An 18,391-nucleotide genomic window follows, 5' to 3' on the forward strand; every position below is an offset into this window, starting at 1 on the left:
AAGTTTAAGCTCCAGATAAGGAAGGGATTCTTCACTGTAAGTCAGTGATAATGTGGAATCAGCTCCCTCAGGAAGTAGTTACAACAACTACCATATATTACAATAAGAAAAAGCAGGATGCTTTTCTAGTAGCACAGATTATAACAGGGTTTTAAGGCTTTAAAGTAAAGATACAGATACTGTTGATCCGGGGAACAGCTGATTGCTTCACGGAATCAGGAAGGAATGGTTTTCCCCTTTTAAAACAAATTGTACCAGAGTTTTTTTTCCCTTCCTCTGAACCAGCTATGTCTGGGATATGTTTTTTTTCCTAGTGGTTTAATTTGATGGACTTATGTCCTTTTTCAACCTAACCTACTATGTAACTATAAGTCTAATACATCAGAAGAAATAACAGCCACCATAAAAGCCTTGCCATTAAATAAGGCCCCGGGGACTAGACAGCCTCCCATTTCTCTACTATAAAATGAATGCCACTAACTTATTACCATACTTAACTAGGGTGTTCAATAATTTCTTGGAAGGAGCAACAATACCTCAAACTATGCAAAATTCCTTTATATCGGTGTTCCCGAAATCTAGTAAAGATCCTCAGTTCCCCACTAGCTATTGCCTGATTGCTCTTTTGAATTCCGATTCAAAAATATTTACCAGAATTTTAACCAGTAGATTAGGGACATATCTTTCTGGAGTTATACCTAAGGATCAAGTCGGCTTCATAACTGCTCATCAAGCTGGTGTTAAATAGGCTCGATCAAGGTGCGGTGTTATTGAGCCTTGATGCTGAAAAGGCTTTCGATCAGCTCAGTTGGCCTATCCTAATGCAAACCCTAAGCTGGATAGGAATCACTGGCTATTTTTTTAGGCTATTACAGCACTTTATACAACGCCTTCCGCTGAAGTACGACAAACACATACAAACTCCCCTAAAATCCCAATTCAAAATGGCACTAGGCAGGGCTGTCACAGCTACTTCAAACGCAATATCCATACCGTTGTCGCTCAGATTTAGTTAAATACTTGGGAATTTCACTTACTGCTTCTTATGGCACTTTATATGCTGCTAATTACCCTGCATTATTTAAGGAACTCACCTTACTTATTCAAAAATGGCGCACTCTACTATTGTCCTTTTTGGCTGTATAGCCTTAATTAAAATGTCTATTCTTCTTAAACTATTATATTATTTTGCTACATTACTGATTCCACGATGCACTCTTGGATAATTGCAGGCGATGACCCTTAATTTTATTTGGTCAGTCAAATCAGTCTTATGCTCCCTACGAGAAAGAGGAAGCTTGGGTTTGCCAGATTTTCTTAAATATTATTTGGTAACGTACCTGAGTCAACTTACATTCTGGTCCACCATGATGCGCCAGAGAGCTCATTACTAGGCCCTATACATTTTACAAGGGGAATCTGGCTGCAATGCAAGGATAAATTTTCCCTAACAACTTCTGCATCATTGCTTAACTCATTTTTACTCTGCTCCTCTCTGATAGTTTTTCATGCCAAACGATCCACCCCTGCATGCCATTTATCAAACAGTTACATGCTTAAATGAGAACTTATATGGGATAGTGCTCATAAGAGCTCAATTTGCACTATCTATAAAGAAAATGCATATAAAGTAATTATTAAATGTTATCCCCCCCAAATAAATTACATGCAATTTTCCTAAATGTTAGCAATCTTTGTTGGCACTGCAGCACAGAAGTTGGCACTATATACCATATTTTCTGGACATGTCCTCTTATTGTGTCCTATTAGACAAAGGTTAATACCCTTCTCTCTGGAATATTGGAAATCCCTACTCCACTTCATGTAGTTACTCATCTATTGGGTCTACCTATTTCTAATCTCACTAAATTTCATAGAAAACTAGCTTGTCATATTTTCACTGCAGCCAGGTGTTTTATTGCAAGGCACTGGAAGTCCACTTTGCCCCCGGGCATTATGTATCTATATGCTAGAATAAAAGAGGATCACCTTTCAGAACACCTAACGGCTAGAATCTATGATAAGTATGAGAAGTTTATGGCAATTTGGGCTCTTGGGATATCTATCTACTATACACTCCCAATATGCTCCAACATATGACCACCAATCCTAATTTGGCCCTAGTAATTTTTCTCTGTCCTTTATTCTCTTGGGATTAACACCAGGAGTTTCCTTCAATTAGGCCCATATTCTACATCCTTCTTTGTTCTCTCTTTCTTTCTTTTTTTCCCTTCTCTCTCTTCTATATGCTCCTTTCACTGATGTGCCTTGAAATTCCATGTCTTGAAAAGTTAAATTGTTAATGATGTATCATTATTGTTCATATGTTCAAATGTATTGCTTATTGAAGGAACATTCTTGCTCCTAACTACCTCAAAACCAGAAGAATTACCTTCTGTCAATCTATTTATTGTCTGTTATTTGTGATATACTGTAATATGTTCAAGAGTTGTATGTTTTTGCCTCTGACTATTGCTGAAATTATATTTGGTATTTTTTGGCCATTTTCCCTTTTGTTTCTTGTTATATTTGTTTCTTTGTTACTTGTAAAAAATTAATAAAAATTGAAATTTTATGAGATAAAAAATTTTGGTGCTAAATGTATTAGACCAAAATGTTTTTTGAAACTTTCTATATTCATAAATTTTTAATCAATACTTGAAAAGGCATTTGACAATGTTACTATGTGTGATTTTGTATAAACCATGTGTTCCTTTGCTAACACTTGATTCCACCCTTGGAAAACTGGAAGAATGAGAACTGATTCATGCACTGAATTAACTGCATGGATGCTGTCTTGCTTTCAGAGTTGATGAATAAAATGGTGGTGGTACCTTTGAACCAAGAGATTTTTACTTCAAGATGAAGTCAAAGAAAGAAAGCATGCTCAACCAGAGTCCAAGCCTTTGGGAGAGAAGGGGCATTCTTAGCCTGTCTGCTGATGTGAAAATGTGCCCCAAATAGAAGAAAAGTAAAATATGACGCTCGTTTCCACAGAACTGTGGCATTGTTCTAACTGAGACATAAAAACTTCTCCAGTCGTGGATGAGGTGGCTGAGTGTTTAAGATGATGGACTGCTAATTCATTGTGCTCTGCATGCATGGGTTCGAATCCCATCCTCATTGAGCCCTTTCCTGAGAAGTTCATCATTTTCTACACTCTGTGGAATGGAAAAGCTCCTTGTGTTTTCAGCTAGTGTCACGGAAAATGTATAGAACATTAAACTTACTAAGAATTGCCAAAAGCGTTGGGTAATAAACACTGCTATTGCAGCTAGTCTTCTTGAAAAAACTATGCCATGGCCACGCATTTTCCAAGATTTAAATCTTACCAGCTTCTTTCACCTGAAAATGAACCCAAAGAAAGGCACTGCTGAGAGTTGAACTCAGGATCTCCTGTTTACTAGACAGGCGCTTTAACCAACTAAGCCACAGCACCGGAGTAAGCATTTAAAAGGGCACACTGTTCGGGATTTATTGCTAATAAAGTAGCCGAAAAGCTAAAAGAAGTGAGAAACGGATACCTACTTTGCAGATTTTCGCTTTTCTTCCTCCTGTGAAGTTGGAATTCATCCTCGCAGAAGAATATTGCAAATACGACAAGGTCTGAAGGACACCAAGGATGTCTTTTATATGATAATTTAGTAGTGGAAAAGCTCAAAGTCTAGGGGAAACCATGGGACCTATTATTGCAATTTTTCCTTTAATTACGCAGCGCTTGTGATCTATAGCTAGGAAAAATATTGGAGCTGCAAAACAGTGGAAAAGACAAATGACTAAAAGTCACTGTTTTTGACACTTTCTCTCGTCATACATTTTTAATCAATACTTGAAAAGGCATTTGAGAATGTTACTATGTGTGCCTTGGTCTAAACCATGTGTTTCTTTGATAACACTTGATTCCACCTTTGGGAAACTGGAAGAATGAGACCTGATTCATGCACTGATTATACTGCATGGATGCTGTCTTGCTTTCAGAATTGATGAATGAAATGGTGGTGGTACCTTTGAACCAAGTGATTTTTACTTCAAGATGAAGTCAAAGAAAGAAAGCATGCTCAACCAGCGTCCAAGCCTTCTGGAGAGGAGGGGCATTCTATGCCTGTCTACTGATGTGAAAATGTGCCCCAAATAGAAGAAAAGTAAAATATGACGCTCGTTTCCTCAGAACTGTGGCATTGTTCCAACTGAGACATAAAAACGCATCCTGTTGTGGATGAGCTGGCCGAGTGGTTAAGGCGATGGACTGCTAATCCATTGTGCTCTGCATGCATGGGTTCGAATCCCATTCTCATCGAACCCTTTCCTGAGAAGTTTGTCATTTTCTACGCTCCGTGGAATGGAAAAGCTCCTTGTGTTTTCAGCTAGTGTCACAGAAAATGTATAGAACATTAAACTTACTAAGAGTTGCCAAAAGCGTTGGGTAATAAACACTGCTATTGCAGCTAGTCTTCTCGAAAAAACTATGCCATGGCCGCGCATTTTCCAAGATTTAAATCTTACCAGCTTCTTTCTCAGGATCTGTTTACTAGACAGGCACTTTAACCAACTAAGCCACAGCGCCGGAGTAAGCCTTTAAAAGGTCACACTGTTCGGGATTTATTGCTAATAAAGTGGCCAAAAAGCTAAAAGAAGTGAGAAACGGATACCTACTTTGCTGATTTTCGCTTTTCTTCCTCCTGTGAAGTTGGAATTCATCCTCGCAGAAGAATATTGCAAATATGATAAGGTCTGAAGGACACCAAGGATGTCTTTTATATGATAATTTAGTAATGGAAAAGCTCAAAGTCTAGGGGAAACCATGGGACCTATTATTGCAATTTTTCCTTTATTTACGCAGAGCTTGTGATCTATAGCTAGGAAAAATATTAGAACTGCAAAACAATGGAAAAGACAAATGAATAAAAGTCACTATTTTTGATAGTGAAATGGTGGTGGTGTCTTTGAACCAAGTGATTTTTACTTCAAGATAAAGTCAAAGAAAGAAAGCAAGCTCAACCAGCGTCCAAGCATTCCAGCATCCAAGCCTTCTTAAAATTTGTCTAATTTAGCTAATTAGCAATTTCAGCAAAATATATTGGAAAAAAAGGTAGCCTTTAACCGTTAAGACTGCTGTGTAGTTTATCAAATATTTTATCATTTAGTTTGTGATCCCTTCATGCAACAAAACATTCCAACCTTTATAGCTGGAATCAAAACAGAACAGAAGCTAGGAAATATAAAATAGCTAAAATTATTTTTTTTTTTTTTTTATAATAGATGAGCAAGCATCACAGTTGCGTGACATGTACAAGAGTATTTTAAAATGAAAATTTAACAACATGTTTATTATGTGCACATTTCACAGCTATTAAAAGTAATGCATTGTTGACAATAAAAAAAACAAAGACTTTCTGTTAAACTGTTTCTGTGCATTTTTTTATATTACATTTTGAAGATCCTTTGAAGTGAACTAAAATTTCTAGTTAGAAATCTTCCTATTGTGTACTGCTGGAGGAAGTTTTCGAATAATATATTACTTTGAAAATATAACTATGAACTGAATGTAAACACCTTCAAATCCCTGTTTAGAATTCTCATCTATCTTGAGAGAATTATTTTTTTCCCTCCTGTAGAAAAACGTGCAGCGAACTATCCATGGACAATAAATGAATTTTTCTGTACTGAAAAACTGGTCAGCTTGTGTTCTGCACAAGTTTATTGATATTCTATATTATAATGAAAAATAGAGCATTTTAACGTGTAGCTTTAAGTAATGTTTTTTTGTTTTCCCTTATAAAGTTAATGCTTCACTATAACATGGAAATATGGAAATATATGGACCATGGAAATATGCATTTACCAACTTGAGAGGCTAATTTGAACTGTAAATATTTGTCCACAGCATGTACCGGTAGCAACAACATTTCAACAACAATCTTGTCAAAAAAGATTATGGGGCTGATTTATTATGGGTAAGTCTATTTTTATTTGCATTTCAACAGGTAACTTCCAACACAACAATATGAAAATCAAGCAATTGTAAAGTCATACATATCATAGTAATAAACACAAATTATATAAAACAGTAATAAAAAAGGGGAGTTGGGGAGCTAGGGGTGGGCAAAAAGGGGATGAAAATATCTGGGAAGCTAGTCCAAAAGAGAACCATGTAATCAAAGATGTGGTCTGTGGACAAATGAGGGGGAGGAGTACATCAGCCATATTGACCATCAGGAGGTAAATGCTGCATTGTTGTCATCATCCATGAATCTTAAGGTGCGTACACACTTCCAATTTTTATCGTTCCAATCGAACGACGAACGATCGATTGGGCAAAAAATCGTTCGTAAAAAAGTAACCAACGACGCCGACGAACGAGGAAAATTGTTGGAAACGAACGACCGGACCGGCGGATCGGATTGGGCGACGATCGTTGAACATCGTTCGTGTGTACGGTCGTTCGTTGATCGTCCATGTTCAGAGCATGCGTGATGAACGAACGTCCGTTCACTTTCCTGTCGTGCACATAGTTCCTCTATCGCTTAAACGATCGTATCTATTGTGTGTACAATATCTACGAACGATCGTGTCGTTACCTCTATGTGCAGGATCGGTGCTATATGATCGTTCGTATATATCGTGCAGGAACGTTCGTCGTTCGTTTTCCGACGATAATAATTGGAAGTGTGTACGTAGCTTTAGTCCCTCTTATCTCTTGAGCTTGTTGACCTAAGCAACCCATTGAGAAAAAGGGGGAGGAGCAGGTCTGTTTCCAGTACAGCGGGATGAACTGTTTAGCAGCTGAGAACATGTATCAATATAGTGTTTTTTTTTTTAAATTGCTAGAGGGCCCAGGAAGTAGCATGACTAAAGCTATCTTGGGTGTGGGGGTTAACTTTTGATCATATATTTTGGAGCATACAGAGAAGATCTCTTTTCAATAGGGCTGAAAAACCAGACAGGGGCGCCTAATATGCAGGTATGTTCCTCTTTCCTTTCCACGGCGCCAACATGTGTTGGATTGGACAGGAAACATATGGTTCAGTAAAACTTGGAGGGCCTGATTTATTAAAGTTCTCCATGGCTGGAAAAGATATACTTTCATCAGTGAAGCTGGGAGATCCAGCAAACCTGGAATAGATCTGGTTCAGGATTGAAAATATTCGCTAACAAATGGAATAAATCAAATCCAGGTTTGCCGGATCACCGAGCTTCACTGATGGAAGTGTATCCTGTCTTGCCTTGGAGGGCTTTATTAAATCAGGCCCTATATGTGTTTTTAACAATATACGATTGCTATCTACTTGTAAATGACTTCTTTGTGTGGACATTCAAAAGGCACACTTTTTCCTTGTTTGCTGACTTTCCTGTTACTGTTAAGTACAAAATGTATTTACAAGCCTTTCCATATATTTCTCAAAGACACCCAACATCATTTATTTTTTTATAAAATCAATATTCTGCAGCAGGACATTAGAAGCCATCATCACCATCAACACCTTTACATGATGTGATCACCTACACAATGTGATTAGAAAAGTTGGTGCCTAGCTCCATTGATGTTTCTCATTGATAGAGCTACCAATGCTTCATGTCTAAACCATGTTCTTATTTCTAAAGAAGCAAGGCTTTTATGCAAGCTAGGCTCTTAGGCAAAATATGTTGACAACATCATTCCCACTATTGTGCTGTTCTGTGGATCATTTTTATAACAAGATTGTCTCTCTTACCTCTGTTTCATACACTTATATAACAGCATTCTTAGTGGGACTTAAGTACATGTTGTTTGATAATAATTGATTCTCTTTTTGCTATTTGTTTTCATGTGTTCATTTTTTTATTCTGATGTAGATAAAATAGCTTGCATTTTAACAATTTTTTTTTGTTATGTTTAAACTTTTAAGATGCCTTAAAACATTTCCAATGTGGGCTATAAACACATGCGATTGTTTTCTACTCACTGTACATTACAAAGATTTGCATTAGACTGTGAGCTTGGCTAGATGGTAAACACCTAAAGTTTGCCACAAACCCAAATTGCATGAAACTGAACTTCATTCCTACTAACAAAGTGAAAAAGGAGATCCAATCCATGTTTTAAAAAAAACCCAAAATATCGGGGCGTGTCTGGCCAGCTTTCAAGATGGCCGCGTTTTGAAAGAGCTCCGTGTCAGCCCGGGCTTTAGCAACGTTTTTCATAGCGACTTTGATCCTCTGTGTACCTTTTTGGTGTGCCGATCTCTAGCTGATCCAGGCCAGTATGACGAGACGCAAGAAGGGGAAGGTAGAACCCCAGAACATGTACGAGTTAAATTTTATTGTTAATTGAAATTCTGTAACTTGATATTATTGTCCATGTCTTTTCTAAATAAAAATTCTTTAAAAAAAAACCCAAAATATTAGTATGCTTTATTTGCAATGTAATTGTTAATTTGTTAATTTAATTCAAAAGAAATATTCATAAATCCAAATTCTACTTATTCTCTTTAAGCAAAGGGGCTGGCGTGAAAAACATAAATATTAATCAAAAATTATCATTTAAAAAAAAAAGTTTATTCTTAATCTATACTAGCATTTATTTCTATGATCTTAGGTACTCTAAATTCTCACAATAATCTTCTGTGTAAGGGAAACAAAAGAAAGTGAAATGATTCGATAACCACATTGACTTCCCAAAAAACACTCTGCAATAATATGCTTGAATTGCTTGTATCACTTGAAGTCTAAGGGTATATAAGCACCCTGCCAGCACTCACTTTGCCATATATATCTCTTTCAGTATAAAATCGTGCCCCAAGTTGGTATATTGGCAGATCATCACTTCACTTCAAGACTGACAGCAGGAGATAAACTGTTTAGAAGAAGAAGATATGAAACAGTGGAGGTACACATGTATATATGTAAGCACCATTTGCTACACTGTTAAAACAACTGGAATATTTTAAGTTCAAGCACTTTCAGAAAAATGCAAGGAAAAAAAGTATAAGTATGAGTCCTTTTGTATTATAAAGGTGGTTGTGTTGATAGTGTGTTTGTGTCATTTCATAATGTGTAGCAGCATATATGACAGTATAATAGTATGATATGTGTACATGTTTTTTCTTTCTTTTAAAATGTTTACATGCGTCTATTTTCAGTTATACAAATAACAATATATAGAATAGTGGATAACATGATGTGATATAGGAGGTTTTGCCATTACTGCAAATTTTTAACACAGTTACCCACATTTCATTTTTGTTTACCCTTTGGATATCTAATTTTTTTCTCCATCTGTCTTTCTTTACAGATGATAACTTCATACATCATTATTATTTTGACATATCTGCCACCAACCAAGGGCCATGAATATATATTTTTTTTTGAGCTTTGACAACATACAAAAAGCTTACAGTCTACAAAGTAAATAGCTAACAGACAATTGTCAATTATTTTATGATATTTAGGTCTACTGTGAGTGAAAAAAGTATCACTTATGTATTGCAGCTTCTGAAAAGAGGGGGGGGGGGGGGATTTAAAAGCAGCATTTCAAACCCAGTTTAGCAGAGAAGAAATCTTGGTATGAATAATGATAAAAAGTTATTAGGGGTAGGGATGAGCTAGCGAAATTTTTAAATTCGATCTTGTGGCGAATCAGGCCTTTCTCGCATACATAAGATGTAAGCAAGAACAGCCTTGTGATTCACCACTAGGTCATGTTTTTGACTAACTCAGATGAACTCTCAATAGAGAAACTTAATTGAGAGTTCGCCTGCAGTCACAGCTGATTGGAATCACTCATGTGCCTCCATTCATCTGTGACGGCAAGTTCCCACGCTCCCTGGGTGGTACTTATCAGCCCGGTGACCATGAGAACTGAACTCAGATGAACTCTGAATGGAGAAACTCCAATGAGAGTTCATCTGGAGTCACAGCTGATTGGAAGCACTCGCTTGCCTCCAATAGGCTGTGAACGCAAGTTCCCACAGTCACTGGGCTGTACTTATTAGCCCAGTGACTGTGGGAACTGAACTCAGATGAACTCTCAATAGAGAAAGGCCATTGAAAGTTCGCCTGCAGTCACATCTGATTGGAGACACTCGCATGCCTCCAATCAGCTGTGACCGCAGGTTTCTACGCTCCCTGTGCTGTACTTATCAATGATTAGTACAGCCCAGAGAGCATGGGAACTGAACTCAGATGAACTCTCAATGGAGAAACTCCATTGAGAGTTTACGTGCAGTCACTCGCATGCCTCCAATCAGCTGTAATCGCACGTTTCCACTCTCACTGGGCTGTACTTATCAGCCCAGTGACCGTGGGAAGTGAACTCAGATGAACTCTCAATGAGAAACTCTATTGAGAGTTCACCTGCAGACACAGCCGATTAGAAGCACTCGTGTGCCTCCAATCACCTGTGACTGCAGGTTTCCACGCTTCCAGGGCTGTACTTATCAACCCAGGGAGTGTGGGAACCTGCACTTCAATAAAATTCCCGGTTCGCCAAAATTTCTCAGGCCCATTGGAAGTTTGGGGAAATTTTTGCAAGAATGTCAGAGGCATACCTGAATTTAATTGGTATGCAACATTGTTAAAGACTAAGTGGGTTTTTAGCTATATAATCAAGCTTGAGCTGTTATAGTCCTACTTTCAAGTGGTGCTTAAGAATCTGCCCTTTGGTGAATGAAGGTGATAAGAAACTGAGAACCTGTTGATTACTAAGGGTGTAACATTTTCAGCTGCAGCTCTAGCTCTTTGGATTTCATCTGACAGCTAAATGTCAGCTGATAACATTCACAAAGCAGCAGTACTTTCCTTGAATGTGCTTTCCCTGTTCCCAAGATGCAGCCTGCCTCCCCCTTCCTCCATCAATCCATTTGCTTCCAGATCCCACCCATCCAACAGCTCCTTTGTCCTCATTTTCCTGGCCCACCAACACTCAAGCCATTGATCTCCTGGTCCACTGCTGCTATCCTGGTCCACTGGTGTGCAGGCTGTTTCTCTCCTGGCTCACCTTTTCCTCATCAAGTTGCTTCTCTTCCAGGCTCACCACCATAGACTTTCCAGCATGCTCAGCAACAGTCCAAGCACCAGCAGGCTGAGAAGGGGAGTCACAGGGCAAGGTTAAACACTCTGTTACCCCTTGCTACATACACTATCACAGGTAGACTGCCACCACGTGCTTAGACAGAAGCATGCACTGTTACCCTTGACAACAACAGTTAAGAGTCTGCTTCTTTATTACTGTCTGTGTCGCCCACTGCCACTCCAGACAGGGATGCCTCAGCAATCATAATGTTTATAGTAGTGTTTTCAGGTTAGCAAGTTACACTATTTCTACTTAGAGCATTCAGAGATTCAGCTATACACTTTTTATAGTGTTTAATAAGTAAAAACATACAAAAACAGTGCACAAACAAATACAGAAAAATAAACACTAATCAAAGAACAGAACAATAACAGAACTATAGCAACAGCGTAAAATAAAAGGGAAAAATGTGAAATAATGCTTAAGTAGAGTTGGTTTCCCTTAGTCCAGGTTGCTATGTAAAGTCCAAGTTATTAAGCAAAGTCACTGGGCTCCCTGCAGTGCTCAATGTGTCAGTGCCATTGTCCTTAGCAACAAGATGATATCAGTGAGAGCTCTCTCTGCTAGACTCTGCTAGACTCACATGGCTTTTTCCAGGCATACCACAAAAGTGGGACTAATAGGACCATCCAATGATAGCAGGGTGAGGGCTGTCTGAGGGACAGTTCACATGGATTATGATGCTTGTGGACACTTGCTAAATGCTCTTGCTCTAGCCATTATTATCCCCCCTAGCGATAAATCCGAGTGTGACTCAGGATGGATTTTACCTGCAAATAGTGGTAATCCCGGTAGTCACACTCGGGGTAGCTTTAACCTAAAAACAAAACTTACCTTGCTCTGTTGTCATACCCCGTCCTCCTGCTGGTCCATGCAGGTCCTGGGGACACGTCCTGCTCCTCCAATATCCAGCCGAGACGATCTCAGGGGTGCATGCGTCGGTGCGGGTGGGCAGATCAGCAGGAAATTCAAATAATTTTGATACAAATACAATACAAAATAGCTGTTTTCAGTCCAACACTAAGAAATTTTCATGTAATATATATATAATTATTTTTATATATATATATTATACATGCTACTGTACAGTTATATTACGTTTCACTTTTTTTACAGTTTTTTGTGTTTTTTTATTTAGTTTCCTAAATTTATTTAGTTTTTTATTAAATTTATTAATACATTTATTAAATATTCGACATATTTTGGTGATTTATTCCTAAGAACAATAGTCTATGGGTGTAACACTTTTTGCATGGTAATTTGGACGGAATTAGAACGCTAGGGAGGTTAATAATTCCATAAGTACAGGTTTTATGAAATGCCAAGCCCAGTTTAATAATTGCCACAAAATACAGAGTTCACAGAGACCAAACTAGGCATGTCTGGGACTTATGGTTCACCAGAATAGGCTAAATATGGTTTCTAGGCTAGGAGAATAGTTCTTGGTCTCAAAATGCTCACCATAATGATCCAACTACAAATCAGCCAACTACTACTTTATACAGAATGGTAAATTGGATATATAAATATTCTTAATAAATGGGTTTCAGAATACAGCTCACAGTTCAATCAGAGGCCACTCTACTAGCATTATAAAAGTTTTATGATACCTGGAGACACAAAACTCTAACTTTTACAATGGGTGTTGTAAACTAAAAGGTCTAGAAGGATGCTGGTTGTCAGCACGGGATTGCTGGCCCGCCCTGAGACACAGTGACATTAATAGTGTGCAATAAAGGATGTTTAACTTTATTCTCAAAGACCTTCAGCTGGTAAAAAAAAAGGAACATTACCCAGGTAGGTATATTATCCATTTCCTTCTCCATGTAACAAATTTACCCAGAAGGCAAGTTCACTTGTATATGAACCTCAATTGGAATCTTATATAAAATATTGATTATGAGGATGGGCCAGACAACCAGGGTTTAATTAGATGAGAATTGATACAATTATAGAAAACAGTTTGGATGGATGCAAGGTTTAGTTTTCTGTTCCTGAAAGACAATGGCAGCCTTCCAAAATTGACAATAAATTGTCATTTATATGGCTTGGTTATAAAAGAGGTAAATGTTAGTGTTGGTCGAATAGCTCACTATTCGATTCGTCAGCTATTCGCTCGAATAGAGCAAAATTATTCGGGTGGTTCAATGTCAAAGTCGAACACCATTAAAGTCTATGGGAGGAAAAATTCGGGTTTTTTCAGGACTGTGTAGAGCTATTACAGCCTCCAAACAGATGTAAAAAGATACATTATAAAAGGATACATAAAAAGATATATAATAAAAAGATACATTATAAAAGGATACATAAAAAGATACATTGTAAAGAGATACATTGTAAAAGGATACATAAAAAGATACATTATAAAAGGATACATAAAAAGATACATAAAACTATTACATACCCCTGTACTTCACATAAATATTAAAGAGGACCTGTCACATCAATATTAGGCTAAAGCTAGGTACACACTTCCAATAAATATCGTTAGAAAACGAACGATTACGACCGATCAACGATTGCGCACGATTATACTTGAACAATCATATTGTGCACAATTCTGTACATGCTGTAACAGTATGATCGTTCAAATATAATCCACCAACAGTGTCCACACACTAGATACAATCGTTTGAACAATGCAGGAAGGGACATGTAAAGGAGAAAGTGTACCGCAGAAACATGCACGATCACTGAACGACCGTACACATGATAGATAGTGAAAGATCGTCGGCCAATCAGATCCACCGTGGCGGTCGTTCATTTCCAACGACAGTCCTTGTTCGTCGGCGTCCTTGGTCACTTTTTTGGCCAATCGGTTGTTTATCGGTCGTTCCACGGTCGTTTCGAACGATAATTATTGGACGTGTGTATGCAGCTTTAGTCTACACGGACTGTTTCTGTATAGTTACTATTTTCAATACACATGTGCCTTGAAAACCAAATGGTTGCAAACATGCAATACAGCATGCATTATTCATAATGCATTTATCCATGCAATAAGCATGTGAAAATGCTGGTGGATAACATGAATTTTAAATCTGTTACATAAAATGTAGTTAAGATGATTAAAACTGCATGTTTATTTGTAATTGTCTGGAATGTTAATTGTATAAAAAAATCTTTACTAGTCAAGAAGATCCTCTAACTGGCAGCATGTGTCCAAATTTCAACCTTTTCACAAGATATTATGTGACCAATGGCTCTTTCATTGATGAACTACATTGTTAAACAAGACTCACTTGAAATTAAAACAAGTCAATTTTATTCCCTTACAAGTTCCAACTATTGTAAGAGATGCTTAAATGGTTTCCCTGCTTTCAAATGTAAAGGTACATATGCACAGTCTAACAATTGCTAATCAATAATGTCAAAGACTGTGTCTAGCATTAGGAGAAGTGATATTTAAATTGTATATTTAATATTTCCTGATTACCTTAATGAGTTACCTTAACCAACTACCCTAATAACCTTCAAATTATTGAAATTACTGTATTATTGTATAATACAAAGGGTGTTTTTTTTTCTTTAAAGAAACTTAGTAGATCCATGGTTATGTTTGTCATGAGAGTATTTGAGACAAAATCTACATTTGTCTTAGCATTTCTTACCCCTGTTCCTAAACACTTTGCTGGTTTTAAATATCTCTGGCATTAATGAAGACATACTCACCTAAACCCACAATCCATTTTCCTTTACAGAGATGCTTTCTCCAGGGGACCACCAAACAACCACTGCAAGTGCATGCACTCTCTGGTTCCTGGCTGTTTTCTATGTTTGATGTGTTCATCACTGTGACTGTTTTGGTCCATTGGGAAAAAAAGTACCTGAGATGGATATTTAATACAAAGATCCTGATTTATTAAAGCTCTCCAAGACTTGGGAGGAGTAGGGATGAGCGAGAAGGTCTCTGACAGTTTCGTCGAACTTCCGTTAGGCTCGCGAAATTTCAGCAAATTGATTTTGCAAATTCCATTAAAGTGAATAGGCCGACTTTAAACATTAATAGCAAAGCCCCTATACACGTTAGAACCACAAGTTTTGCTAGGTAAGTGTAGGAGAACAGTGGCAACAAGTAATAAAAAACTTAAATACAGCAACAAAAATACAAAAGTTAAAAAAGACCTTGTGGTTTTCCAGAAAATGGCAGGCAAAGTAACAGCAGGCAAATAGGATTTTTGTGTGATGGACTGCTTCCAGAATGCAGCACAAACATTAGGACATTGAGAAAGGGGGAACTCAATCCACTAGCAGCAGTCTCTGCAGTAAAAACAGCAGGAAACGCTATTTAATGTACGCACCCATATTTAATTTACAGCTGCATAATATATAAATCCTGTTTATTAATATAAATAATTGCTAGCTGGCATTATGACCTGGATGACATGTGTTAGGAATAACACCCATAAAGTTGTAGGCAAGTAGTGCGGTGACATTAGGAAAGGATGGAGAACCAGAGACGGAACGTGGGCTAGCCAGAGCCGTAGCAATGTGTGGCTGCTGGTCAGCTATCGCCAGGGAGACTGCATTGGTCATGGTCATGGAGATCTGGGTGTAATGCATCGTCAATGCCACCCAGAAGTGTACAATTTAAGTGAATAGAGTACTGACAGGCGGCAGCAACAGCAGGAGGAGGAGGGGGTGGGCCCTGAGAAGGAATGAGGACAGCATTGGTAACTGGCATCCAGAGCTGGGTGTAGTCCATCATCAGAAATTTAACTGTACCAAAAGGTCTTCTTTGGTAAATAGGAACAGGTATCAAACACTAAAATATCTGTATTGGGGCTCCCCGATGTTTGCAATCCCACCTAACGCACACAGCAGAAGCTGCAGAAGTCTGACATTTATTTGCATTCATTTCATTACCATTTCTATATGGAGTCCACTTCTGGTGAACGTTTTCTGAGCTGTATTATTGGGAAGATTATCAAAATTACAACCATTAATGAAAGATTTCATAGAGTTTTACTTGGTGTTCATGCAGATCACACTGTTCTGATTAACCCCCCTAGCATTCTAATTCTGTCAGTTTTTTGATGCAAAAAGTGATCCTATTTTTTTTGCATAGAAATTTTTGTTTATATTGTCGGCTTGTAATTCTTAGGATTAACTCCCGGGTATGATAATTATATTTATTTATATTATAATCATAAATTATAATATAATACATAATTATAAATAATAATTTAAATAAAATAAATAAATAAAATATAAAATTAAAAATGTACTTTTATTTTTATTTCATGTTGTGTCTGGGATTTCCCTCCCAGACACACCCCCCCGAATACATCACCACTCACATCACCAGGAGTCCTGCATCGTGCTTTGCATCTCTCTGGAGATGCGGGCAGCAGCGTGGCCGGGACCCGGGTGGTATTTAAAAGCAGATTAGTAACTCAGTCAGTAATCTGCTTTTAAATTTCCCGCCCGGCCACACCCCCCGACAGACCGGCGCCCGGGCATCACACCAGGACTATCGGATCACCGCTGGAGCGTGGGGAAAGGTAAGGGGGGCTCTTAAAGTTACCGCGAGTGTGACTCGGGATTACCGCTTCTTGCAAGTAAAAGCCACCCCGAGTCACACTCGGAATTACCGCTAGGGGGGTTAAAGTCAAGGATTTGAAGACTGGTGAAGCTGTGCAAGGAGCAAGGCTGTTTTTTGGGAAAAATGTTCTAAATATGGAACCAGTAGAAGAAGCCAAGAGGTTGAAAGAGAGACAATAGAAGAAAGATTCTGCATCTCCAGCACCAAAAGGTCTTGAGCTTGGGAGCTTCTGGCCTAAACATATGTTGCTATTGGAAACTGTGTTGGCTGCAGGTGGGCACAAGAAATCATGTTTACCTCTTTCACATCCTCACCATGGGACCGGGCGTCTTTAAATGGTCTCCAAGTGGTGCTTGAAGACAAAGGCATTCTAAAAGTCACCGACAACTGTGATTGACTAGGAGATATTTTGTCCCACCAATATGGTATGTTTCTGATACACAGGAGGGTGATGTGTACCTGTTTTCCATGGAGACTGGTGGTTTTCTTCCTCATCGAACATCTACTGTGAAGGAATGTTTGACTTGGTATCAAATATGCTGTCTGCACATATACATTTCTTGAATATCAAACAAACATTGATGGAGCAAAATCCTAATATGTGTTCTGACCCTCCATTGTCTGCTACTTTGCTGAAAGTGGTGGCTTTGGAAGTATCGCACCTCCTAGATTTGTGTTAAGCTATGTTGGATGGCATGCTCCCTGACTTTACATTGTTAGTTGACAGCTATCTTAATGCTTTTCGCCTAGCAAAAGCAGATGCTTTAGCTGTGACTGAGAACTTATGCTCTGGTCTTCCCAAAGAAAGAGAAGAGAAAAGGCTTTAAAAGAATATGATGTTACCAGCCATGAATTCCTTGTGAGATAAGAGTAAACAAAGCCATGATCTCTAAATCGGTCATCCCTAAAATGGGATTGGTGCTAGGAGACGCCTTAGCACATACATAATTTGTTGTCTTTGTTTTTAAAAACCACAGAACAATATTTTATTTGGTTCTCTCATGTATCAGCTTACTGGTAGGATTCTTAACAAATAATTAACATTTGAAAGGAAGAGAACTACTCTAATAATGATACAGTTGTATGTCTGCTTAAATACTTCAGAAAGTCTTGAATAGAGTTTATGTGTTGTTTTTTTTTTATTAGTACATTTATATGTGGGGAAAATTCAGCATAGAACAACTCTATTTTTGGGTTTCAGCATAGTCTGTTAAAATGTATCATTGTAAAAACTATAGATTCTTTGGTTTGTTTAATACAACTGTTTAAAATATTGGGCATTTTGTACAATACTGTACATTTGTCCATTTCCAAATAAATTGCTAATGTAGTTAAAAATAAAAATATCTTTATTTTAAAGCAGGCCAGAAATTTTACTGTACCAAACAGTCTTCTGTGGTAAATAGGAACTGGTATCAAACAATAAAATATCTGTATTTATTTTACAGTAGGCCAGAAAATTTCACTGTACCAAACAGTCTTCTTTGGTAAATAGGAACATGTATCAAACACTAAAATATCTGTATTTATTTTAAAGTAGCACAGAATTTCACTGTACAAAACAGTCTTCTTTGGCAAATAGTAACAGGTATGAAACACTGAAATATCTGTATTTTTTATAGTAGGACATACATTTTTTTTTTATTACAGAAATACAGAAATTTTTCTGGCTTTTGTGATAAATTGCAAGAGGTATCAGAACTAAATATCTGTATTTTTTGGGGGAAATACAGAAATTTTTCTGGCTTTTTTGATAGATAGCAAGTGGGATCAGAATAAAATATCTGTATTTTTTT

At 37.7% G+C, this 18,391-nt stretch overlaps 1 protein-coding gene and 2 non-coding genes across 3 annotated transcripts in view; 1 reads left to right on the forward strand and 2 right to left on the reverse strand.

Moving 5' to 3' along the window:
• NPSR1 (neuropeptide S receptor 1) overlaps nt 1-18,391 on the reverse strand; it is a 158,348-nt gene that overhangs the window by 122,200 nt on the left and 17,757 nt on the right. The window lies entirely within an intron of this gene.
• TRNAT-AGU (transfer RNA threonine (anticodon AGU)) lies at nt 3,366-3,439 on the reverse strand. The gene has a single exon. It is a non-coding gene; the product is annotated as a tRNA-Thr (tRNA).
• Nucleotides 4,216-4,297, forward strand: TRNAS-GCU (transfer RNA serine (anticodon GCU)). The gene has a single exon. It is a non-coding gene; the product is annotated as a tRNA-Ser (tRNA).

Source organism: Pyxicephalus adspersus, chromosome 5 (assembly GCF_032062135.1).
Source record: "Pyxicephalus adspersus chromosome 5, UCB_Pads_2.0, whole genome shotgun sequence".
NCBI lineage: Eukaryota > Metazoa > Chordata > Amphibia > Anura > Pyxicephalidae > Pyxicephalus > Pyxicephalus adspersus.